The following is a 24,519-nucleotide window of genomic DNA, read 5'->3' on the forward strand; positions in this document are numbered from 1 at the left end:
TTCCTCTGTGTTTGTGGGTAATGGTCTACCAGGTCTTTTTTCCTCTGTGTTTGTGGGTAATGGTCTACCAGGTCTTTTTTCCTCTGTGTTTGTGGGTAATGGTCTACCAGGTCTTTTTTCCTCTGTGTTTGTGGGTAATGGTCTACCAGGTCTTTTTTCCTCTGTGTTTGTGGGTAATGGTCTACCAAGTCTTTTTCCTCTGTGTTTGTGGGTAATGGTCTACCAGGTCTTTTTTCCTCTGTGTTTGTGGGTAATGGTCTACCAAGTCTTTTTTCCTCTGTGTTTGTGGGTAATGTTCTACCAGGTCTTTTTTCCTCTGTGTTTGTGGGTAATGGTCTACCAGGTCTTTTTTCCTCTGTGTTTGTGGGTAATGTTCTACCAGGTCTTTTTTCCTCTGTGTTTGTGGTTAATGGTCTACCAGGTCATTTTTCCTCTGTGTTTGTGGGTAATGGTCTACCAGGTCTTTTTTCCTCTGTGTTTGTGGGTAATGTTCTACCAGGTCTTTTTTCCTCTGTGTTTGTGGGTAATGGTCTACCAGGTCTTTTTTCCTCTGTGTTTGTGGGTAATGGTCTACCAGGTCATTTTTCCTCTGTGTTTGTGGGTAATGGTCTACCAGGTCTTTTTTCCTCTGTGTTTGTGGGTAATGGTCTACCAGGTCATTTTTCCTCTGTGTTTGTGGGTAATGGTCTACCAGGTCTTTTTTCCTCTGTGTTTGTGGGTAATGTTCTACCAGGTCATTTTTCCTCTGTGTTTGTGGGTAATGGTCTACCAGGTCTTTTTTCCTCTGTGTTTGTGGGTAATGTTCTACCAGGTCATTTTTCCTCTGTGTTTGTGGGTAATGTTCTACCAGGTCTTTTTTCCTCTGTATTTGTGGGTAATGGTCTACCAGGTCTTTTTTCCTCTGTGTTTGTGGGTAATGGTCTACCAGGTCATTTTTCCTCTGTGTTTGTGGGTAATGGTCTACCAGGTCTTTTTTCCTCTGTGTTTGTGGGTAATGGTCTACCAGGTCATTTTTCCTCTGTGTTTGTGGGTAATGGTCTACCAGGTCTTTTTTCCTCTGTGTTTGTGGGTAATGGTCTACCAGGTCTTTTTTCCTCTGTGTTTGTGGGTAATGGTCTACCAGGTCTTTTTTCCTCTGTGTTTGTGGGTAATGTTCTACCAGGTCTTTTTTCCTCTGTGTTTGTGGGTAATGGTCTACCAGGTCTTTTTTCCTCTGTGTTTGTGGGTAATGTTCTACCAGGTCATTTTTCCTCTGTGTTTGTGGGTAATGGTCTACCAGGTCTTTTTTCCTCTGTGTTTGTGGGTAATGTTCTACCAGGTCTTTTTTCCTCTGTATTTGTGGGTAATGGTCTACCAGGTCTTTTTTCCTCTGTGTTTGTGGGTAATGTTCTACCAGGTCTTTTTTCCTCTGTATTTGTGGGTAATGGTCTACCAGGTCTTTTTTCCTCTGTGTTTGTGGGTAATGGTCTACCAGGTCATTTTTCCTCTGTGTTTGTGGGTAATGGTCTACCAGGTCTTTTTTCCTCTGTGTTTGTGGGTAATGGTCTACCAGGTCTTTTTCCTCTGTGTTTGTGGGTAATGTTCTACCAGGTCTTTTTCCTCTGTGTTTGTGGGTAATGGTCTACCAGGTCTTTTTCCTCTGTGTTTGTGGGTAATGTTCTACCAGGTCTTTTTTCCTCTGTGTTTGTGGGTAATGGTCTACCAGGTCTTTTTTCCTCTGTGTTTGTGGGTAATGTTCTTCATTTTTCCTCTGTGTTTGTGGGTAATGGTCTACCAGGTCTTTTTTCCTCTGTGTTTGTGGGTAATGTTCTACCAGGTCTTTTTTCCTCTGTGTTTGTGGGTAATGGTCTACCAGGTCTTTTTTCCTCTGTGTTTGTGGGTAATGTTCTACCAGGTCTTTTTTCCTCTGTGTTTGTGGGTAATGGTCTACCAGGTCTTTTTTCCTCTGTGTTTGTGGGTAATGGTCTACCAGGTCATTTTTCCTCTGTGTTTGTGGGTAATGGTCTACCAGGTCTTTTTTCCTCTGTGTTTGTGGGTAATGGTCTACCAGGTCATTTTTCCTCTGTGTTTGTGGGTAATGGTCTACCAGGTCTTTTTTCCTCTGTGTTTGTGGGTAATGTTCTACCAGGTCTTTTTTCCTCTGTGTTTGTGGGTAATGGTCTACCAGGTCTTTTTTCCTCTGTGTTTGTGGGTAATGTTCTACCAGGTCTTTTTTTCCTCTGTGTTTGTGGGTAATGGTCTACCAGGTCATTTTTCCTCTGTGTTTGTGGGTAATGGTCTACCAGGTCTTTTTTCCTCTGTGTTTGTGGGTAATGGGTCATTTTTCCTCTGTGTTTGTGGGTAATGGTCTACCAGGTCTTTTTTCCTCTGTGTTTGTGGGTAATGGTCTACCAGGTCTTTTTTCCTCTGTGTTTGTGGGTAATGTTCTACCAGGTCTTTTTTCCTCTGTGTTTGTGGGTAATGGTCTACCAGGTCTTTTTTCCTCTGTGTTTGTGGGTAATGTTCTACCAGGTCATTTTTCCTCTGTGTTTGTGGGTAATGGTCTACCAGGTCTTTTTTCCTCTGTGTTTGTGGGTAATGTTCTACCAGGTCTTTTTTCCTCTGTGTTTGTGGGTAATGGTCTACCAGGTCTTTTTCCTCTGTGTTTGTGGGTAATGGTCTACCAAGTCTTTTTTCCTCTGTGTTTGTGGGTAATGGTCTACCAGGTCTTTTTTCCTCTGTGTTTGTGGGTAATGGTCTACCAGGTCTTTTTTCCTCTGTGTTTGTGGGTAATGTTCTACCAGGTCTTTTTTCCTCTGTGTTTGTGGGTAATGGTCTACCAGGTCTTTTTTCCTCTGTGTTTGTGGGTAATGTTCTACCAGGTCTTTTTTCCTCTGTGTTTGTGGTTAATGGTCTACCAGGTCTTTTTTCCTCTGTGTTTGTGGGTAATGGTCTACCAGGTCTTTTTTCCTCTGTGTTTGTGGGTAATGTTCTACCAGGTCTTTTTTCCTCTGTGTTTGTGGGTAATGGTCTACCAGGTCTTTTTTCCTCTGTGTTTGTGGGTAATGGTCTACCAGGTCATTTTTCCTCTGTGTTTGTGGGTAATGGTCTACCAGGTCTTTTTTCCTCTGTGTTTGTGGGTAATGGTCTACCAGGTCTTTTTTCCTCTGTGTTTGTGGGTAATGGTCTACCAGGTCTTTTTTCCTCTGTGTTTGTGGGTAATGGTCTACCAGGTCTTTTTTCCTCTGTGTTTGTGGGTAATGGTCTACCAGGTCATTTTTCCTCTGTGTTTGTGGGTAATGGTCTACCAGGTCTTTTTTCCTCTGTGTTTGTGGGTAATGGTCTACCAGGTCTTTTTTCCTCTGTGTTTGTGGGTAATGTTCTACCAGGTCTTTTTTCCTCTGTGTTTGTGGGTAATGGTCTACCAGGTCTTTTTTCCTCTGTGTTTGTGGGTAATGTTCTACCAGGTCATTTTTTCCTCTGTGTTTGTGGGTAATGGTCTACCAGGTCTTTTTTCCTCTGTGTTTGTGGGTAATGTTCTACCAGGTCTTTTTTCCTCTGTGTTTGTGGGTAATGTTCTACCAAGTCTTTTTTCCTCTGTGTTTGTGGGTAATGGTCTACCAGGTCTTTTTTCCTCTGTGTTTGTGGGTAATGTTCTACCAGGTCTTTTTTCCTCTGTGTTTGTGGGTAATGTTCTACCAGGTCTTTTTTCCTCTGTGTTTGTGGGTAATGGTCTACCAAGTCTTTTTTCCTCTGTGTTTGTGGGTAATGGTCTACCAGGTCTTTTTTCCTCTGTGTTTGTGGGTAATGGTCTACCAGGTCTTTTTCCTCTGTGTTTGTGGGTAATGGTCTACCAGGTCTTTTTTCCTCTGTGTTTGTGGGTAATGGTCTACCAGGTCTTTTTCCTCTGTGTTTGTGGGTAATGGTCTACCAAGTCTTTTTCCTCTGTGTTTGTGGGTAATGTTCTACCAGGTCTTTTTTCCTCTGTGTTTGTGGGTAATGGTCTACCAGGTCTTTTTTCCTCTGTGTTTGTGGGTAATGTTCTACCAGGTCTTTTTTCCTCTGTGTTTGTGGGTAATGTTCTACCAGTCTTTTTCCTCTGTGTTTGTGGGTAATGTTCTACCAGGTCTTTTTTCCTCTGTGTTTGTGGGTAATGGTCTACCAGGTCTTTTTTCCTCTGTGTTTGTGGGTAATGGTCTACCAAGTCTTTTTTCCTCTGTGTTTGTGGGTAATGTTCTACCAGGTCTTTTTTCCTCTGTGTTTGTGGGTAATGTTCTACCAGGTCTTTTTTCCTCTGTGTTTGTGGGTAATGGTCTACCAGGTCTTTTTCCCCTGTGTTTGTGGGTAATGTTCTACCAGGTCTTTTTTCCTCTGTGTTTGTGGGTAATGGTCTACCAGGTCTTTTTTCCTCTGTGTTTGTGGGTAATGGTCTACCAGGTCTTTTTTCCTCTGTGTTTGTGGGTAATGGTCTACCAGGTCATTTTTCCTCTGTGTTTGTGGGTAATGGTCTACCAGGTCTTTTTTCCTCTGTGTTTGTGGGTAATGGTCTACCAGGTCTTTTTTCCTCTGTGTTTGTGGGTAATGGTCTACCAGGTCTTTTTTCCTCTGTGTTTGTGGGTAATGTTCTACCAGGTCATTTTTCCTCTGTGTTTGTGGGTAATGGTCTACCAGGTCTTTTTTCCTCTGTGTTTGTGGGTAATGTTCTACCAGGTCTTTTTTCCTCTGTGTTTGTGGGTAATGGTCTACCAGGTCTTTTTCCTCTGTGTTTGTGGGTAATGGTCTACCAAGTCTTTTTTCCTCTGTGTTTGTGGGTAATGGTCTACCAGGTCTTTTTTCCTCTGTGTTTGTGGGTAATGGTCTACCAGGTCTTTTTTCCTCTGTGTTTGTGGGTAATGTTCTACCAGGTCTTTTTTTCCTCTGTGTTTGTGGGTAATGGTCTACCAGGTCTTTTTTCCTCTGTGTTTGTGGGTAATGTTCTACCAGGTCTTTTTTCCTCTGTGTTTGTGGTTAATGGTCTACCAGGTCATTTTTCCTCTGTGTTTGTGGGTAATGGTCTACCAGGTCTTTTTTCCTCTGTGTTTGTGGGTAATGTTCTACCAGGTCTTTTTTCCTCTGTGTTTGTGGGTAATGTTCTACCAGGTCTTTTTTTTCCTCTGTGTTTGTGGGTAATGTTCTACCAAGTCTTTTTTCCTCTGTGTTTGTGGGTAATGGTCTACCAGGTCTTTTTTCCTCTGTGTTTGTGGGTAATGGTCTACCAGGTCTTTTTTCCTCTGTGTTTGTGGGTAATGGTCTACCAGGTCTTTTTCCTCTGTGTTTGTGGGTAATGGTCTACCAGGTCTTTTTTCCTCTGTGTTTGTGGGTAATGTTCTACCAGGTCATTTTTCCTCTGTGTTTGTGGGTAATGGTCTACCAGGTCTTTTTTCCTCTGTGTTTGTGGGTAATGGTCTACCAGGTCTTTTTTCCTCTGTGTTTGTGGGTAATGGTCTACCAGGTCTTCTTTCCTCTGTGTTTGTGGGTAATGGTCTACCAAGTCTTTTTTCCTCTGTGTTTGTGGGTAATGGTCTACCAGGTCTTTTTTCCTCTGTGTTTGTGGGTAATGGTCTACCAAGTCTTTTTTCCTCTGTGTTTGTGGGTAATGTTCTACCAGGTCTTTTTTCCTCTGTGTTTGTGGGTAATGGTCTACCAGGTCTTTTTTCCTCTGTGTTTGTGGGTAATGTTCTACCAGGTCTTTTTTCCTCTGTGTTTGTGGTTAATGGTCTACCAGGTCATTTTTCCTCTGTGTTTGTGGGTAATGGTCTACCAGGTCTTTTTTCCTCTGTGTTTGTGGGTAATGTTCTACCAGGTCTTTTTTCCTCTGTGTTTGTGGGTAATGGTCTACCAGGTCTTTTTTCCTCTGTGTTTGTGGGTAATGGTCTACCAGGTCATTTTTCCTCTGTGTTTGTGGGTAATGGTCTACCAGGTCTTTTTTCCTCTGTGTTTGTGGGTAATGGTCTACCAGGTCATTTTTCCTCTGTGTTTGTGGGTAATGGTCTACCAGGTCTTTTTTCCTCTGTGTTTGTGGGTAATGGTCTACCAGGTCTTTTTTCCTCTGTGTTTGTGGGTAATGGTCTACCAGGTCATTTTTCCTCTGTGTTTGTGGGTAATGGTCTACCAGGTCTTTTTTCCTCTGTGTTTGTGGGTAATGGTCTACCAGGTCTTTTTTCCTCTGTGTTTGTGGGTAATGTTCTACCAGGTCTTTTTTCCTCTGTGTTTGTGGGTAATGGTCTACCAGGTCTTTTTTCCTCTGTGTTTGTGGGTAATGTTCTACCAGGTCATTTTTCCTCTGTGTTTGTGGGTAATGGTCTACCAGGTCTTTTTTCCTCTGTGTTTGTGGGTAATGTTCTACCAGGTCTTTTTTCCTCTGTGTTTGTGGGTAATGTTCTACCAAGTCTTTTTTCCTCTGTGTTTGTGGGTAATGGTCTACCAGGTCGTTTTCCCTCTGTGTTTGTGGGTAATGTTCTACCAGGTCTTTTTTCCTCTGTGTTTGTGGGTAATGTTCTACCAGGTCTTTTTTCCTCTGTGTTTGTGGGTAATGTTCTACCAAGTCTTTTTTCCTCTGTGTTTGTGGGTAATGGTCTACCAGGTCTTTTTTCCTCTGTGTTTGTGGGTAATGGTCTACCAGGTCTTTTTTCCTCTGTGTTTGTGGGTAATGGTCTACCAGGTCTTTTTTCCTCTGTGTTTGTGGGTAATGGTCTACCAGGTCTTCTTTCCTCTGTGTTTGTGGGTAATGGTCTACCAAGTCTTTTTTCCTCTGTGTTTGTGGGTAATGTTCTACCAGGTCTTTTTTCCTCTGTGTTTGTGGGTAATGGTCTACCAGGTCTTTTTTCCTCTGTGTTTGTGGGTAATGTTCTACCAGGTCTTTTTTCCTCTGTGTTTGTGGGTAATGTTCTACCAGGTCTTTTTTCCTCTGTGTTTGTGGGTAATGTTCTACCAAGTCTTTTTTCCTCTGTGTTTGTGGGTAATGGTCTACCAGGTCTTTTTTCCTCTGTGTTTGTGGGTAATGGTCTACCAAGTCTTTTTTCCTCTGTGTTTGTGGGTAATGTTCTACCAGGTCTTTTTTCCTCTGTGTTTGTGGGTAATGTTCTACCAAGTCTTTTTTTTCCTCTGTGTTTGTGGGTAATGGTCTACCAGGTCTTTTTTCCTCTGTGTTTGTGGGTAATGTTCTACCAGGTCTTTTTTCCTCTGTGTTTGTGGGTAATGTTCTACCAGGTCTTTTTTCCTCTGTGTTTGTGGGTAATGTTCTACCAAGTCTTTTTCCTCTGTGTTTGTGGGTAATGGTCTACCAGGTCATTTTTCCTCTGTGTTTGTGGGTAATGGTCTACCAGGTCTTTTTTCCTCTGTGTTTGTGGGTAATGGTCTACCAGGTAATTTTTCCTCTGTGTTTGTGGGTAATGGTCTACCAGGTCTTTTTTCCTCTGTGTTTGTGGGTAATGTTCTACCAGGTCATTTTTCCTCTGTGTTTGTGGGTAATGGTCTACCAGGTCTTTTTTCCTCTGTGTTTGTGGGTAATGTTCTACCAGGTCTTTTTTCCTCTGTGTTTGTGGGTAATGGTCTACCAGGTCATTTTTCCTCTGTGTTTGTGGGTAATGGTCTACCAGGTCTTTTTTCCTCTGTGTTTGTGGGTAATGGTCTACCAGGTCATTTTTCCTCTGTGTTTGTGGGTAATGGTCTACCAGGTCTTTTTTCCTCTGTGTTTGTGGGTAATGGTCTACCAGGTCTTTTTTCCTCTGTGTTTGTGGGTAATGTTCTACCAGGTCTTTTTTCCTCTGTGTTTGTGGGTAATGGTCTACCAGGTCTTTTTTCCTCTGTGTTTGTGGGTAATGTTCTACCAGGTCTTTTTTCCTCTGTGTTTGTGGGTAATGGTCTACCAGGTCTTTTTTCCTCTGTGTTTGTGGGTAATGTTCTACCAGGTCTTTTTTCCTCTGTGTTTGTGGGTAATGTTCTACCAGGTCTTTTTTCCTCTGTGTTTGTGGGTAATGGTCTACCAGGTCTTTTTTCCTCTGTGTTTGTGGGTAATGTTCTACCAGGTCTTTTTTCCTCTGTGTTTGTGGGTAATGTTCTACCAGGTCTTTTTTCCTCTGTGTTTGTGGGTAATGTTCTACCAAGTCTTTTTTCCTCTGTGTTTGTGGGTAATGGTCTACCAGGTCTTTTTTCCTCTGTGTTTGTGGGTAATGGTCTACCAGGTCTTTTTTCCTCTGTGTTTGTGGGTAATGGTCTACCAGGTCTTTTTTCCTCTGTGTTTGTGGGTAATGGTCTACCAGGTCTTTTTCCTCTGTGTTTGTGGGTAATGGTCTACCAAGTCTTTTTTTTCCTCTGTGTTTGTGGGTAATGTTCTACCAGGTCTTTTTTCCTCTGTGTTTGTGGGTAATGGTCTACCAGGTCTTTTTTCCTCTGTGTTTGTGGGTAATGTTCTACCAGGTCTTTTTTCCTCTGTGTTTGTGGGTAATGTTCTACCAGGTCTTTTTTCCTCTGTGTTTGTGGGTAATGTTCTACCAAGTCTTTTTTCCTCTGTGTTTGTGGGTAATGGTCTACCAGGTCTTTTTTCCTCTGTGTTTGTGGGTAATGTTCTACCAGGTCTTTTTTCCTCTGTGTTTGTGGGTAATGTTCTACCAGGTCTTTTTTCCTCTGTGTTTGTGGGTAATGTTCTACCAAGTCTTTTTTCCTCTGTGTTTGTGGGTAATGGTCTACCAGGTCTTTTTTCCTCTGTGTTTGTGGGTAATGGTCTACCAGGTCTTTTTTCCTCTGTGTTTGTGGGTAATGGTCTACCAGGTCTTTTTTCCTCTGTGTTTGTGGGTAATGGTCTACCAAGTCTTTTTTCCTCTGTGTTTGTGGGTAATGGTCTTTCTTTTTTCCTCTGTGTTTGTGGGTAATGGTCTTCCAAGTCTTTTTTCCTCTGTGTTTGTGGGTAATGTTCTACCAGTCTTTTTTTCCTCTGTGTTTGTGGGTAATGGTCTACCAGGTCTTTTTTCCTCTGTGTTTGTGGGTAATGTTCTACCAGGTCTTTTTTCCTCTGTGTTTGTGGGTAATGTTCTACCAGGTCTTTTTTCCTCTGTGTTTGTGGGTAATGTTCTACCAAGTCTTTTTTCCTCTGTGTTTGTGGGTAATGGTCTACCAGGTCTTTTTTCCTCTGTGTTTGTGGGTAATGGTCTACCAGGTCTTTTTTCCTCTGTGTTTGTGGGTAATGGTCTACCAGGTCTTTTTTCCTCTGTGTTTGTGGGTAATGGTCTACCAGGTCTTTTTTCCTCTGTGTTTGTGGGTAATGGTCTACCAAGTCTTTTTTCCTCTGTGTTTGTGGGTAATGTTCTACCAGGTCTTTTTTCCTCTGTGTTTGTGGGTAATGGTCTACCAGGTCTTTTTTCCTCTGTGTTTGTGGGTAATGTTCTACCAGGTCTTTTTTCCTCTGTGTTTGTGGGTAATGTTCTACCAGGTCTTTTTTCCTCTGTGTTTGTGGGTAATGTTCTACCAAGTCTTTTTTCCTCTGTGTTTGTGGGTAATGGTCTACCAGGTCTTTTTTCCTCTGTGTTTGTGGGTAATGTTCTACCAGGTCTTTTTTCCTCTGTGTTTGTGGGTAATGTTCTACCAGGTCTTTTTTCCTCTGTGTTTGTGGGTAATGTTCTACCAAGTCTTTTTTCCTCTGTGTTTGTGGGTAATGGTCTACCAGGTCTTTTTTCCTCTGTGTTTGTGGGTAATGGTCTACCAGGTCTTTTTTCCTCTGTGTTTGTGGGTAATGGTCTACCAGGTCTTTTTTCCTCTGTGTTTGTGGGTAATGGTCTACCAAGTCTTTTTTCCTCTGTGTTTGTGGGTAATGGTCTACCAGGTCTTTTTTCCTCTGTGTTTGTGGGTAATGGTCTACCAAGTCTTTTTTCCTCTGTGTTTGTGGGTAATGTTCTACCAGGTCTTTTTTCCTCTGTGTTTGTGGGTAATGGTCTACCAGGTCTTTTTTCCTCTGTGTTTGTGGGTAATGTTCTACCAGGTCTTTTTTCCTCTGTGTTTGTGGGTAATGTTCTACCAGGTCTTTTTTCCTCTGTGTTTGTGGGTAATGTTCTACCAGGTCTTTTTCCTCTGTGTTTGTGGGTAATGTTCTACCAGGTCTTTTTTCCTCTGTGTTTGTGGGAAATGTTCTACCAGGTCTTTTTTCCTCTGTGTTTATGGGTAATGGTCTACCAGGTCTTTTTTCCTCTGTGTTTGTGGGTAATGTTCTACCAGGTCTTTTTTCCTCTGTGTTTGTGGGTAATGTTCTACCAGGTCTTTTTTCCTCTGTGTTTGTGGGTAATGTTCTACTTTTTTCAGGTCTTTTTTTCCTCTGTGTTTGTGGGTAATGGTCTACCAGGTCTTTTTTCCTCTGTGTTTGTGGGTAATGGTCTACCAGGTCTTTTTTTTCCTCTGTGTTTGTGGGTAATGGTCTACCAGGTCTTTTTTCCTCTGTGTTTGTGGGTAATGGTCTACCAGGTCTTTTTTCCTCTGTGTTTGTGGGTAATGGTCTACCAGGTCTTTTTTCCTCTGTGTTTGTGGGTAATGGTCTACCAGGTCTTTTTTCCTCTGTGTTTGTGGGTAATGGTCTTTTTTTTCTCTGTGTTTGTGGGTAATGGTCTACCATGTCTTTTTTCCTCTGTGTTTGTGGGTAATGGTCTACCAGGTCTTTCTGCTGGCGAAAATCACATTTGCTACATGGCTGACTCTCAATGAATTATTTCACATTTCACTTACTTACCTTTTTAAAGGTTAATCTATTCTACATCAATAACGTCAAAGGAACATTTCACAGCTACAAATGAACGGTCCCCCTTCTTCTAACTAACTCTAAAGGCGTGGAGCATTGGGGTGCTTAAAAACTCAATTTCAAACTTCATAACTTAACCATTCTGCAGCATATCTGATTGCACACGGATCGCCAGGCGACTGATTTTCTTTGCATTTAAATATGGACTATTTTTAATTGAGCAGAAACTGCTGTGTAAAACAGTGCTGAACTAATACTGGGGCTGAAATATCATTACACTGATGGAAGCCGGCCTCTATGACTTTTATTGGCAGCATGCAGAATAAATGTTCAATCCAGACACATCCATGGCTGCAGAGGCAGAGTAATCGACTTTTCAGACAAAATGGTGTGGAAAATGACGTGTTATGCCTAAATCCAACCTGGTGCACAAATGGACACAGTATCAGTCAGATGCACACCAGCATTGGCTTTTTCACAAATGTGATTGGGCGGATGATACTGGAGGACTGATGTGCTGGACCAGTGCTTCAGATGAAAGGACCATTTTCAACCATGTCATCTAGTTCCAAAAATGTCTGCACATTTTGTTCTGTCTAAATAAAATGATGGTTCGGGTCCAAAATGTTGCTGCATGATATACTCGCATTATCTTCCCACACACACACACACACACACACACACATCAACAATCCCACAGATATTGGAAATTCACCATGATACATGCAGATCAAGTAAGATTTAAGAAGAGGTGAAATTGAAAATCTAGAGATTCAACACACATTTCTGAATACAAGAAATGTGAATATTAATGATGTATGAATACGAAAAATAGAGTGCTCCCCCTAGTCTAAATGTAACGTACAAGTATAGCACACTGTATATCTCTGTATTAGTGATGCAGATGTTTGGCCACAGACATTTAGAATTCTCTCCCAAGGAACAGCGTGCTCGCCTAGGTCCTTTTTCCAAATAGATTCGGCGTATTGACAGGGTTGTATGTTGCCGGAGCACGAGGGAGTGGCGCTCTCTCAATTTTTTTTCAATTTGAGAATACCCGGTGCTGGTAAAACTACTTCTGGAAAATGTGTTCTGATAAATTCTAAATCAATTATATTTAATGACCACTAAAATGCTATGAAAACCATAGAATGTTAAACAAAATAAATAGTCTATGTATAGCAGCCCAGATGTAAATGGTAGTTTCTTCCCTGTCTTTTTTCTGGCAGTGGCGAGAATGATGAAGAACTGTAAGCTATGTGTGTGCACTGCGAACGCCTGTCAGAGGCGTGACCACATTGGCCAATCAGAACGTTGAAAAAGAATCACTAGCAGTTCCTATCATAAACACCATGAGAAGCCACCTGTTCACAACCACAAGCTTTAAAAGGCACGTCCACGGCGGATCAGGCTGGCCAGAGCCTCTTCCTCTGGGATTCGGGGAAGAAGACATTTGTATCCTGTGCCAATTCTTCTCCCTCCTGTGTGCCTCCACCATCAATGGCTTTGGGGACATTGTTCACAGTAGGGGAGAACATGTGCCACGCGAGCTGAGACCACTGCTTAAGGGACAGATCGCAATTTACTGGGGGGAGGGGTGGTCCAAAATTGTCACACTTTTTTTTTGCTGTGGGGATGGTTGTGTGTTTTTTAAATTTGGGACAGGGGAGGTTAGTGTGTTTTTCCTCGGTTTACATTCTCTCTTTTGCAGGTTTTACTATATAATGTCTTCCATCCTAGCCACATTTCGTCATGTGCTTGCATCCACATACCCAATATCAGATGTTTAGGTACTTCCCTTATGCACTACACTTTTCCGTGTGCTAACTTTTACTATCCCGCAGGTCAGTATAGTCTACCCGTCTAAGTGTCTATCCTGCCCCCTATCCACCATTCATAGTAACAATGGTAGGTGGATCATTTTTCCAGATCTGGAATAGTCTAACTATACTGAACGAAACATGTAAAGTGTTGGTCCCTGTCACGTTCTGACCTTTATTTCCTTTGTTTTGTCATTATTTAGTATGGTCAGGGCATGAGTTAGGGTGGGCAGTCTGTTTGTTTTTCTATGATTTGGGTATTTCTATGTTTCGGCCTAGTATGGTTCTCAATCAGAGGCAGGTGTCATTAGTTGTCTCTGATTGAGAATCATACTTATGTAGCCTGGGTTTCACTGTGTGTTTGTGGGTGATTGTTCCTGTCTCTGTGTTTGCACCAGATAGGGCTGTTTAGGTTTTCACGTTTCTTGTTTTGTTAGTTTGTTCATGTGGAGTTGCTTTATTAAAGAACCATGAATAGAAACCACGCTGCATTTTGGTCCGCCTCTCCTTCACCTCAAGAAAACCGTTACAGTCCCATGTTTCATGAGCTGAAATAAAAGATCCCAGAAATGTTCCGTACACACAAAAAGCTTATTTCTATAAAATGTTGAGCACAAATTTGTTTACATCCCTGTTAGTGAGCATAATGCATACATTTATGTCTGTAATAAAGAAAAATAATCTTTCTGATTGGCTGGGCCAGGCTCCCCAATGGGTGGGAGGGACGAAATCCATAGATTAGGGCCTAATGAATATATTTCAATTGACTGATTTCCTTATATGAACTGTAACTCAGCTAAATCTTTGAAATTGAATGTTGCTTCTATATTTTTTTAGTATAGAATTATATTATCTAGAATTATGTATTCTATAGGCTACATCTGTCGATAAGGAAATGATGACGTCATTTACATTTTGAGCTCCCTCACCTAAAAGAAATAGCACTACACCACGGCGTATTGATTGGCTAATGTAGTGACCTATTCAAGCTGGGCAAGCTGCTTCCCCAGTGCGAAGCCAAAGGGGCGCAGACCAATAAACTAATATTAATCATCACATTAGGAAACAGTTAAACATTGATTACGTAAAGGACCTTTCACTGGGTGTTTCAACTCTGACTCCAGACTAATATGAGTTCAGCGATCCCCCTGCTCCCCAACACCCTCTTCCCTGTCATATTCACTATCTCTATATCTTCCAGCCGCAGCCTGGAGGAACACCACACAGTCTCTCTCTCACACACACACACACACACACACACACACACACACACACACACACACACACACACACACACACACACACACACACACACACACACACACACACACACACACACACACACACACACACACGCACACACACACACACACACACACACACACACATCAGGCTGATCAAGCGCATGGTCACTCTGTAGTGAGGCAAGCTCTTTCCTCATTAGGCCGCTTGCTCGCCACTCTCCAAAAAAAACAACACTCTAATCACTGTCACCAGACCTCAGCTGAAAAACACATAATTAATGTTGTGCCCTGCCTCAATCGGCACCAATGCTAAACAGCTTTCTTGTTGTGTGTGTGTGTGTGTGTGTGTGCACGTGTACATATGTAGCCTGTCAATGCAGAAGACCCCTAGGGACCGGAGATTCTCAAGCCATCCCAATCCCCCCTGCTGGTAATATTTGTCTTTCCCCAGTCTACAATAAGATAACAGAAAAGCGCTTTGGTTCCTTTTGTTTCTGTTGTGGTATCTCCCTCTGTTGTGGTATCTCCCTCTGTTGTGGTATCTCCCTCTGTTGTGGTATCTCCCTCTGTTGTTTCTGTTGTGGCATCTCTCTCTGTTGTGGTATCTCCCTCTGTTGTTTCTGTTGTGGTATCTCCCTCTGTTGTGGTATCTCCCTCTGTTGTGGTATCTCCCTCTGTTGTTTCTGTTGTGGCATCTCCCTCTGTTGTTTCTGTTGTGGTATCTCCCTCTGTTGTGGTATCTCCCTCTGTTGTTTCTGTTGTGGCATCTCTCTCTGTTGTGGTATCTCCCTCTGTTGTTTCTGTTGTGGCATCTCCCTCTGTTGTTTCTGTTGTGGCATCTCCCTCTGTTGTGGTATCTCCCTCTGTTGTTTCTGTTGTGGCATCTCCCTCTGTTGTTTCTGTTGTGGTATCTCCCTCTGTTGTTTCTGTTGTGGCATCTCCCTCTGTTGTTTCTGTTGTGGCATCTCCCTCTGTTGTTTCTGTTGTGGTATCTCCCTCTGTTGTGGTATCTCCCTCTGTTGTTTCTGTTGTGGTATCTCCCTCTGTTGTTTCTGTTGTGGCATCTCCCTCTGTTGTGGTATCTCCCTCTGTTGTTTCTGTTGTGGCATCTCCCTCTGTTGTTTCTGTTGTGGCATCTCCCTCTGTTGTGGTATCTCCCTCTGTTGTTTCTGTTGTGGTATCTCCCTCTGTTGTTTCTGTTGTGGCATCTCCCTCTGTTGTGGTATCTCCCTCTGTTGTTTCTGTTGTGGTATCTCCCTCTGTTGTTTCTGTTGTGGTATCTCCCTCTGTTGTGGTATCTCCCTCTGTTGTTTCTGTTGTGGTATCTCCCTCTGTTGTTTCTGTTGTGGCATCTCCCTCTGTTGTGGTATCTCCCTCTGTTGTTTCTGTTGTGGTATCTCCCTCTGTTGTTTCTGTTGTGGCATCTCCCTCTGTTGTGGTATCTCCCTCTGTTGTTTCTGTTGTGGTATCTCCCTCTGTTGTTTCTGTTGTGGTATCTCCCTCTGTTGTTTCTGTTGTGGTATCTCCCTCTGTTGTGGTATCTCCCTCTGTTGTTTCTGTTGTGGTATCTCCCTCTGTTGTTTCTGTTGTGGCATCTCCCTCTGTTGTGGTATCTCCCTCTGTTGTGGTATCTCCCTCTGTTGTGGTATCTCCCTCTGTTGTGGCATCTCCCTCTGTTGTTTCTGTTGTGGCATCTCCCTCTGTTGTGGTATCTCCCTCTGTCTCCCTCTGTTGTTTCTGTTGTGGTATCTCCCTCTGTTGTTTCTGTTGTGGTATCTCCTCTGTTGTTTCTGTTGTATCTCCTCTGTTGTGGTATCTCCTCTGTTGTTTCTGGTGGTATCTCCTCTGTTGTTCTCCCTCTGTTGTGGTATCTCCCTCTGTTGTTTCTGTTGTGGCATCTCCCTCTGTTGTTTCTGTTGTCTCCCTCTGTTGTATCTCCCTCTGTTGTTTCTGTTGTGGTATCTCCCTCTGTTGTTTCTGTTGTATCTCCTCTGTTGTGGTATCTCCTCTGTTGTTTCTGTTGTGGTATCTCCCTCTGTTGTGGTATCTCCTCTGTTGTGGTATCTCCCTCTGTTGTTTCTGTTGTGGTATCTCCTCTGTTGTTTCTGTTGTGGCATCTCCTCTGTTGTGGTATCTTCTGTTGTGGTATCTGTTGTGGTATCTCCCTCTGTTGTTCTCCTCTGTTGTTTCTGTTGTGGCATCTCCCTCTGTTGTGGTATCTCCTCTGTTGTTTCTGTTGTGGTATCTCCCTCTGTTGTTTCTGTTGTGGTATCTCCCTCTGTTGTTTCTGTTGTGGTATCTCTGTTGTTTCTGTTGTGGTATCTCCCTCTGTTGTGGTATCTCCCTCTGTTGTTTCTGTTGTGGATCTCCTCTGTTCTCCTCTGTTGTGGTATCTCCTCTGTTGTTTCTGTTGTGGTATCTCCTCTGTTGTTTCTGTTGTGGTATCTCCCTCTGTTGTGGTATCTCCTCTGTTGTTTCTGTTGTGGTATCTCCTCTGTTGTTTCTGTTGTGGCATCTCCCTCTGTTGTTTCTCCCTCTGTTGTGGTATCTCCCTCTGTTGTGGTATCTCCTCTGTTGTTTCTGTTGTGGCATCTCCCTCTGTTGTGGTATCTCCCTCTGTTGTTTCTGTATCTCCCTCTGTTGTTTCTGTTGTGGCATCTCCCTCTGTTGTGGTATCTCCCTCTGTTGTTTCTGTTGTGGTATCTCCCTCTGTTGTGTTTCTGTTGTGGTATCTCTGTTGTGTTGTTTCTGTTGTGGTATCTCCCTCTGTTGTTTCTGTTGTGGTATCTCCTCTGTTGTTTCTGTTGTGGTATCTCCTCTGTTGTTTCTGTTGTGGCATCTCCCTCTGTTGTGGTATCTCCCTCTGTTGTGGTATCTCCCTCTGTTGTTTCTGTTGTGGCATCTCCCTCTGTTGTGGTATCTCCCTCTGTTGTGGTATCTCCCTCTGTTGTTTCTGTTGTGGCATCTCCCTCTGTTGTGGTATCTCCCTCTGTTGTTTCTGTTGTGGTATCTCCCTCTGTTGTTTCTGTTGTGGTATCTCCCTCTGTTGTGGTATCTCCCTCTGTTGTTTCTGTTGTGGCATCTCCCTCTGTTGTGGTATCTCCCTCTGTTGTTTCTGTTGTGGCATCTCCCTCTGTTGTGGTATCTCCCTCTGTTGTTTCTGTTGTGGTATCTCCCTCTGTTGTTTCTGTTGTGGTATCTCCCTCTGTTGTGGTATCTCCCTCTGTTGTTTCTGTCTCCTCTGTTGTGGTATCTCCTCTGTTGTTTCTGTCATCTCCTCTGTGTGGTATCTCCCTCTGTTGTTTCTGGGTATCTCCCTGTTGTTTCTGTTGTGGTATCTATCTCCTCTGTTGTTTCCCTCTGTTGTTATCTCCCTCTGTTGTGGTATCTCCTCTGTTGTTTCTGTTGTGGCATCTCCCTCTGTTGTCTGTTGTGGTATCTCCTCTGTTGTTCTCCCTCTGTTGTTTCTGTTGTTTCTGTTGTGGTATCTCCCTCTGTTGTGGTATCTCCCTCTGTTGTTTCTGTTGTGGCATCTATCTCCCTCTGTTGTTTCTGTTGTATCTCCCTGTTGTGGTATCTCCCTCTGTTGTTTCTGTTGTGGTATCTCCCTCTGTTGTTTCTGTTGTGGCATCTCCCTCTGTTGTGGTATCTCCCTCTGTTGTTTCTGTTGTGGCATCTCCCTCTGTTGTGGTATCTCCCTCTGTTGTTTCTGTTGTGGTATCTCCCTCTGTTGTTTCTGTTGTGGTATCTCCCTCTGTTGTTTCTGTTGTGGCATCTCCCTCTGTTGTGGTATCTCCCTCTGTTGTTTCTGTTGTGGTATCTCCCTCTGTTGTTTCTGTTGTGTATCTCCCTCTGTTGTTTCTGTTGTGGCATCTCCCTCTGTTGTGGTATCTCCCTCTGTTGTTTCTGTTGTGGTATCTCCCTCTGTTGTTTCTGTTGTGGTATCTCCCTCTGTTGTTTCTGTTGTGGCATCTCCCTCTGTTGTTTCTGTTGTGGTATCTCCCTCTGTTGTGGTATCTCCCTCTGTTGTTTCTGTTGTGGCATCTCCCTCTGTTGTGGTATCTCCCTCTGTTGTTGGGTCTGTTTTGTGGCGATGAGTGTCTGCCCGCTCTCACCTGAGGATCACCCTCTTATTTCTCCTTCACCACTTTATTAACTGGAATGGACTGCTCTATCGCAGGGAAGATTTATTTAGGGGTTTTTCCTAAAGACAGTTATTAATATCATAAATATTTGATGCTACTTTATGTGACCCTGGAGAGACTGACAATGAAAGGGGAAGGCGAGGTATGAAGGTTAACGCTGGGGGACAGGCTGATTAAATGTATACCGGGTGGCTGGGCCCACGAAACCCCACGTAGGGCCAGTTAAACTTTCTAATGAAATGGACTAAATAAACAATGTAGTCATAGAGCATGTTTGCGACAGAGCCCGGGAAGACTTTGGGGCATGTTCCTGCCTACATTGAAATTGTTCTGCGAGATAGAACTAATTCTGTTCCCTCCTGATAAGCGACCTCCAAAATGTTGCAAATGAAGTTGTATGGTAATGCTTTTCATTTCCTCAGTGGCTCCTTGCCCTATAATTAGCATATTTTTCACAGGGGTCTGCAGAGAAACTATCCTGATGAAGACAGCTTGGCTGTCGAAACGTTGGTATTACATTTTTTGCATCTGAGCTCCTAGAGTGTGCGGCTCTCTTTTATTTTCAAGTCTGCAGAGAAACTACCTTTCAAAGCTCTGTTACGGAAACAACTCAATTCTGTTTTTGTTGTCTTATGGCAGTGGAAAATAACAATTTCCTTCAGTTTCTGTTTACCATATTGCTTTGTTGCAGAGAGTGTGTAAACCATACATCTTGTCTGGGCGAGACTAATATACCATCTTAACCAAAATGTCAAACATAACCTTCAAATATTTATTATGGAACCTAAAAGTAACTCTAGTGAACCAACTTTACAATGATTCTCAGAGAGAGAAAACTGAGTGGTAAATTAACTAAATCAAGCTAGCACATATTTGCAAAACATGTAGGCCTAACAGCAATCCCCAGCAGCTTATACTTATACCGTAAGAAGTTGGCATATGTGGAGATACCGTTGCCTGCTTATTAAAAGTTTTGTAATTGCTGATACCCAATACCCAAAGGTCTGCTTGAGAATTCAGAAAATAAATGGAAAAACAGCCAGAAAGCTCAAGGAGCAGAACCCTTGAGTGAGTAATGATTTAATCAGCACATCTGAATGTTTAAACGAGTCAAGAATGCAGCATTGATGCACCCCGTGAATATACCCTTACATCCAGCCATGGTTGAATACTTCTAGCCAATGATTTGAGGCCAACATATCTACTTTGACTTTGCCGTGGTCTAAAACGCTCCCCCAACCAACGCTCCTCATGCATAAAGCGTAATTAAGCCGAGAGAGTGAAAAGACTACCACAGCCATACCCAATATGATTGGTACCGGTTACCAGTGATCTAATCAGTACTATAAACTGGGTGGCTCAAGCCCTGAATGCTGATTGGCTGACAGCCGTGGTATATCAGTCCATATACCACGGGTATGGCAAAACTGCTCTAATTACGTTGGTAACCAGTTAATAATAGCAATAAGACACCTCTGGGGTTTGTGGTATATGGCCAATATACCACGACTAAGGGCTGTGTCCAGGCGATGCGTCGTGCCTAAGAACAGCCCTTAGCCATGGTATGATGGCCATATACCACACCCCCTCGTGCCTTATTGCTTTTTTTTCACCTTTATTTGACCAGGTAGGCTAGTTGAGAACAAGTTCTCATGTGCAACTGTGACCTGGCCAAGATAAAGCAAAGCAGTGTGACACAGACAGCAACACAAAGTTACACATGGAGTAAACAATAAACACGCCAATAACACAATAAACAAGCCAATAACACAATAAACAAGTCAATGACACAGTAGAACAAAGAAAGTCTATATACAGTGTGTGCAAAAGGCATGAGGAGGTAGGCAATAAATAGGCCATAGGAGCGAATAATTACAATTTAGCAGATTAACAATGGAGTGATAAATGAGCAGATGATGATGTGCAAGTAGAGATACTGATGTGCAAAAGAGCAGAAAAGTAAATACAATTTTAAAAAGTATGGGGATGAGGTAGGTGGATTGGTTGGGCTATTTACAGATGGACTGTGCACGGGTGCAGCGATCGGTAAGCTGCTCAGATAGTTGATGTTTAAAGGTGGTGAGGGAAATAAAAGTCTCCAACTTCAGCAATTTTTGAAATCCGTTCCAGTCATTGGCAGCAGAGAACTGTAAGGAAAGGCGGCCAAATTAGGTGTTGGCTTTGGGGATGATGAGTGAGATATACCTGCTGGAACGTGTGCTACGGGTGGGTGTTGTTATTGTGACCAGTGAACTGAGATAAGGCGAAGCTTTACCTAGCATAGACTTATAGATGACCTGGAGCCAGTGGGTCTGGCGACGAATATGTAGCGAGGGCCAGCCGACTAGAGCATACAGGTCGCAGTGGTGGGTGGTGTAAGGTGATTTGGTAACAAAACGGATGGCACTGTGATAGACTGCTGAGTTTGCTGAGTAGAGTGTTGGAAGCTATTTTGTAGATGACATTGCCGAAGTCGAGGATCGGTAGGATTGTCAGTTTTACGAGGGTAAGTTTGGCGGCGTGAGTGAAGGAGGCTTTGTTGCGAAATAGAAAGACGATTCTAGTATTGATTTTGGATTGGAGATGTTTAATATGAGTCTGGAAGGAGAGTTTACAGTCTAGCCAGACACCTAGGTATTTATAGTTGTCCACATATTCTAGGTCGGAACCGTCCAGGGTGGTGATTCTAGTCGGGCGGCCGGGTGCGGGCAGCAAATGGTTGAAAAGCATGCATTTTGTTTTACTAGTGTTTAAGAACAGTTGGAGGCCACGGAAGAAGTGTTGTATGGCATTGAAGCTCGTTTGGAGGTTGGCTAGCACAGTGTCCAAGGAAGGGCCAGAAGTATACAGAATGGTGTTGTCTGCGTAGAGGTGGATCAGGGAATCGCCCGCAGCAAGAGCGACATCATTGATATATACAGAGAAAAGAGTCGGCCCGAGAATTGAACCCTGTGGTACCCTTAAATGGAAGATGCTGCTAGAACACATAAATAATACACAGAGAATGGCATTCACTTAACAATTGGCTTTTTCCTTTAACCGGCCTTTCAAAACGCTTTAATAACGGCTCAAGTTATGAAAATGATGTCCCAAGGCTGAAGAAGGAATACATAATAGCTTTCTTTTTGATAGTCTGTCTGCTTATAAGAATGTAGATGTATGCAACTAAATGTTTTCCAGCACATAAGGCAATTTGCTTTCCATAAACATCTCCCTCTAAGAAAATAATGAGGGAGAAAAGAAATGGGAAAAATGCCTTAGTGTTACCAGGAACATTAACAACTTCTCAGTAAAATAAATTATGAATTGTGCATGAAAGCTGCAGGCAAATTCCAAAATGAAAGTTATATTAGTTGAGAAAGCTTATAGGACTCTTGTCGGGCAGTCTCTTGGTGTTCTGAATATCATACTGTACCTCTGAGGATGTCTCAGGTAACTTTCTTTGGGTTTTCAGAGGCTCTGGTGACTGTGTTATGTAGGCCACTCAGACGACAGGGCCTTTGATAGGTATTGATCCTACGCCCTCCTTGTCACATAAGTGGGAGGTAAAGTGGGGCCTTGCAAGAACAAAGCACACACTGAGGAAGAGATGTTGTTGTTGTTGTTGTTTCTAAAAGAGGATGCTTCTGTGAAGTTGACCAAAAACACTGGGTTCAGGCTTGTTTTGTCTCTCTCTCTCTCTCTCTCTCTCTCTCTCTCTCTCTCTCTCTCTCTCTCTCTCTCTCTCTCTCTCTCTCTCTCTCTCTCTCTCTCTCTCTCTCTCTCTCTCTCTCTCTCTCAGTTCTCTCTCTGAAGGCATTCTTTCTGTCTCTCTGTCTCTGTCTCTGTCCTTGGAGCCATCTAATGATTCTGATCTCTCAGTTCTTTCCCTGCCAGGAAATTCTTTCTATGGTTAAATGTGTTCAAAAACATGACCAAACATGTGTATGACAACTAAGTGCTCTACACAGTCTAATGATTCTGGGATTAAACTAGATTTGTTATAATCTGGGATTAGTTGAACACTTTTTGCCATGTGAAATGTTTTGAGTCTATGGTTAAATGTAAACTTCCAAAAATTCATAATAATCCCTAAAGACCAAACCTGGTCATAACAATACAATGTGATGTACCTATTCTACAACATGCTGCTGTTTACATTCAAGATATTACAAGAGGCCTGGCTCTCCCCCTGCCTGCATTACCACCGGAGCTGATGACAAGTGCAGAGCAGCCTTGTTGTGTCTTTAATACAGCGGGAGTATTCTCCAGGGGAAATGCAATCTGTGTCCTCCGAACGGCATTACCCCGCGTGTCAGCCGCTATCACATTATACTCACCCTGCTCCAAATGGGAGAAGGAAATAGGAAATCGCCTCAGCCAGAAATGAACCAGAAGCATAATCAAAAAAATGTGTGTGACATCAGTACAGATCTGCACCCAGCCCAGACATCCCCTAGCTGAGCACTAAACAATAAGCAGTGGAATAGCTTGGGATTCTTTAGCGGTTGAAAGAATGTACGCCCCTTTTTTCACCCCTAGGCATCTATTGGCTTATACCAGCTTAGACGTTTAAGATATGAGATAAAAGGGGTATGCTACCCTGATATGTTTTTCACCCTGCCTTTATTGCCAATAGAAGGAGACAGCAAGAGCAGAGAAATCCCCAAAGCATTCAAGACACCTCAGTTTCTAACATTACTAAAGATCTGTCAAAATACTCTCACCACTATAGCTGGAATCATCCGAGCTAAAAGAGTCCTGTTCCATATGTATCATCACATGTATGACAGTGAGTCAGAGAATAGTGTAGACAGTATAAAGAGTGCAAGTATCAATATTGTATACAGTGATACAGTAAAAGTATGCTATACAAATACATATAAGGCACATACTAACACTCAATTCCACATACACACACTCCTACACTTCCCTTACTAAAATAGTCTGCATGTGAGAGATAAAGACACAGCACATAAGAGGATCAAGTTAGGTAGCTATGTATGTGTTTGTGTGTGTGTGAGCATGCTCTGCAGACATGCGTGTGTGTGTGTCAGCGTTAAGTCCCTGTGACTGAGAGGTGAAAGGACTGTTGTACTCACAGTTGTGCTCGTTTCCCTGCGGTCTGTCTGCTTGTCAGAGTTTCATCCTCTCAGCGGTCTGGCTATCCCTGGGCTGGGCAGGGGGCTTTCTGTTCCTCTGCACTGGACGAGGTGTGGTAGAGAGACTTAGCTACAGACAGAGAGAGAGATGGAGAGCAAAGGAATGAATGCGAGAGAGAGAATCAGAGAGAGAGAGAGAGAGCGACTGAGAGAGTGAGGGGTGTCCTGCGATTGGCCCGTCAGTCCGGGAGAGGGAGCGTTGGTCTCAGTGGTGTCAGAGTCACAAGCGATGAGTCTGTTTGCTCCTATTTAAGAGGCAGTACAGTCAGCCGCTGCATGGATTCCAACAGCACACACTGCTAACGTAGGCACGCTCACTGGCTGCTGCTCACACGCTGCATCCACATCACAGTCAGGGAGGGAGGGAGATAAATAAGAAGAGTTGGAGAAAGGAGGGGGGAAGTGATAAAGGGAGGCAGACAGATACAGAGGGCCAATGACAGCTTCAAGCTGAAGCTTCTCCTTGGCTTCTCATAATGACAGGTACTGAACAACAACAGAGAGAAAGAGAGAAAGAGAGAGAGAGGTAGGTATCCCCTCCACACCACCCTCAGCTCCAAAACACACACACACACACACACACACACACACACACACACACACACACACACACACACACACACACACACACACACACACACACACACACACACACACACACACACACACACACACACACACACACACACACACACACACACACACACACACACACAGAGAGAGAGAATATTCACACAAGCACACAAATTACTCCTCCCCCGACCCCATCTCAATTGCCATAGCCCTGGCTGGCAGATGTATGGGAGTTGTCAGCTCTCAAGCTCGGCTCGGGGAGAGATGTTCTAACTTATCTCATCTTATTTAACTGGGCAGTAATCAGAAAACAGTGGCAAGCTCATTTAGAGTCGGGTTGGCTGTGCAGCGCTGGGGGTGGCGGGGCCACGGACACAGACAGAGGCAAATGGCAATTATCATATCCCAAGTCACAGAACAGCGCCCCACAGGTTCCATTAAGGCCATTAGCACTGGGGGCCAACACTGAAACTGATCCCGGGCCTGTAGGATAGGTAGGGCAGCAGCGTCTGTGAGAGGAGGCAGTGTGCACTGTAGCACTGACCTGGCCAAGGGGTACTCCGTTAAGATTGATCATCAACATTTTAAATGGAGAATTGAGGGCAGTCATGTGAGTGGAAGGATTCAGGGTTTGTGTTTGGTTGTAAAACTGATTTAATGACGTCCTGTCAATGACAACACATGTTATCATGCTGTAGATTCATTATTCCTCCAGATTGTGCTCAATGGAATCATCATTTGATACATCAGAAAAGCAGAATTTGGTACAGAAACCTTTGTTTGCAATTACAGAGATCATATGTTTCCTGTAGTTCTTGACCAGGTTTGCACACACTGAAGGAGGGATTTTGGCCCACT

General features: G+C 43.3%; 1 protein-coding gene across 4 annotated transcripts in view; it reads right to left on the bottom strand.

Annotated features, from left to right (window-relative positions):
• The window catches only part of LOC118371835 (RNA binding protein fox-1 homolog 3-like), a 498,524-nt gene extending 475,150 nt beyond the window's left edge, over positions 1 to 23,374 (bottom strand). For 2 of the 4 annotated variants that reach the window (XM_052491345.1, XM_052491346.1), the window contains exon 1: positions 23,029 to 23,372. The gene's annotated coding sequence lies outside the window, so the exon portion shown is untranslated. Of the gene's footprint in view, positions 1 to 23,028 lie in introns of all 4 variants that reach the window. The other 2 variants (XM_052491349.1, XM_052491350.1) reach the window with 2 other exon arrangements.
• Between the last annotated feature and the right edge of the window lie 1,145 nt (positions 23,375 to 24,519).

Source organism: Oncorhynchus keta, chromosome 32 (genome assembly GCF_023373465.1).
Source record: "Oncorhynchus keta strain PuntledgeMale-10-30-2019 chromosome 32, Oket_V2, whole genome shotgun sequence".
Classification (NCBI taxonomy): domain Eukaryota; kingdom Metazoa; phylum Chordata; class Actinopteri; order Salmoniformes; family Salmonidae; genus Oncorhynchus; species Oncorhynchus keta.